Genomic DNA, 1,760 nt, shown 5'->3' on the forward strand with positions numbered 1-1,760 from the left:
TCAAGCTTTTTTCCTCTGGAGTGTTTTCAATTCTTCCAAAAGTTTGAGCTAAAGTTTGAGGCAAACTTTGGCTCAAGCTTTTTTTCTCTGGCATGTTTTCAACTCTTCTAAAATTTTGAGCTAAAGTTTGAGGCAAACTTTGGCTCAAACTTTTTGTTCTCTCTTGCTCCTAGCCATTCCTTCTTCCTTCAACCTTCTTCAAAACTCTTTCCACCTATCATCAATCAATCAAAATAATCAAAGCTATGCCCCAAATCATGAGATTGTGTTTCTTTCATAATATATGAAATTATAGCATAAAATCTCATGAAAGTGCATGAATTCATACATGGTTGATTGAATCAAAGGAAACATGGAAATCTACCCAATTGGCTTGCTTATGGCTTAAGAAAGTGCATAAAATCAATTGAAAACAAAAGAAAAAGGCTAGTGAAACTAGCTAAGATGACTTGTTATCAAGGATCACTAGATTGAGCATTTTATTTTTGTTTGATTTAATTTTCTGTTTGAGTAATTTACTTTCAGTTTTAGTTAATTTCTTCCCTTCCCCCTACTTTTTCGTTTTTAGTTATTTACCATTCATTTCACTAACCCACTAACTATTTGATATATTGCATCACTCACACTAACAGTCATTCTGACAGAAATACTTTCAGCATCTATTTTCCTTGCTTGTACTTGTTGGTTGTATGACAGGGAGAAGAAGCGGGGCTTCAACTTTCTTTGATTCTGAACCTGAGAGGACCTTCTTGAGATTAAGGAGGGAAGCAAGAGGAAAAAGAGTAGTTGGTGCTGAGGAAGAGGAGGAATACTTTGAACCAAACATGGAAGAAAACATGGAAAACCATCATGAAGAAGAGACTCACAACCATGGCGGAGGAGGTCGAGCAAATCATGCTGGGGAGGATAGAAGAGTTTTAGGCTCTTACATCAATCCAAACCCAGGAAACTGTGGAAGTAGCATTCAAAAGCCAACCATCCACGCCAACAATTTTGAACTGAAGCCACAGCTCATCACCCTTGTTCAGAACAACTGTTCGTTCGGAGGAAGTGTCCAAGAAGACCCCAATCAACATCTAACCACCTTCCTGAGAATTTGTGACACAGTGAAGTCTAATGGTGTTCATCCTGACGCCTATAGACTGCTCTTATTTCCATTCTCACTCAATGATAAGGCAGCTAAGTGGCTGGAGTCTTTCCCAAGGGAGAACTTGACAACTTGGGAAGATGTGGTGAACAAATTCTTAGCAAGATTTTACCCTCCTCAACGAATCAATAGGCTGAGAGCTGAGGTCCAAACTTTCAGACAACAAGATGGTGAGACTCTGTATGAAGCATGGGAGAGGTTTAAGGACCTGACAAGGAGGTGTCCACCTGACATGTTCAACGAATGGGTGCAGCTGCACATTTTCTATGAAGGGCTACCTTATGAATCAAAGAAGGCAGTAGACCATTCATCCGGAGGATCTTTGAACAAGAAGAAGACCATTGAGGAAGCCATAGATGTCATTGAAACAGTAGCAGAGAATGATTATTTCTATGCTTCTGAAAAAGGCAACACTAGAGGAGTAATGGAGCTAAACAATGTAGATGCTCTGCTGGCCCAAAACAAGCTCATTACCCAGCAGCTGGCTGACCTCACCAAGAAGATGGAGAGGAACCAAGTAGCAGCAATATCCACTCATCAACAACCCAAGAAGGAGTGAATGAAGAAGCAGAGGGAAGTCAGGAGCAAGTCAACTACATTGGGAATTCACCTA

At 40.1% G+C, this 1,760-nt stretch overlaps 1 non-coding gene across 1 annotated transcript; it reads right to left on the minus strand.

Annotated features, from left to right (window-relative positions):
- Positions 1–1,277: 1,277 nt before the first annotated feature.
- On the minus strand, positions 1,278–1,381 carry LOC148548489 (small nucleolar RNA R71). Its single transcript, XR_015898750.1, has one exon. It is a non-coding gene; the product is annotated as a small nucleolar RNA R71 (small nucleolar RNA).
- Between the last annotated feature and the right edge of the window lie 379 nt (positions 1,382–1,760).

The sequence above is a fragment of the Arachis ipaensis genome, chromosome B8 (genome assembly GCF_059453495.1).
Source record: "Arachis ipaensis isolate K30076 ecotype BB chromosome B8, ASM5945349v1, whole genome shotgun sequence".
Lineage (NCBI taxonomy): Eukaryota > Viridiplantae > Streptophyta > Magnoliopsida > Fabales > Fabaceae > Arachis > Arachis ipaensis.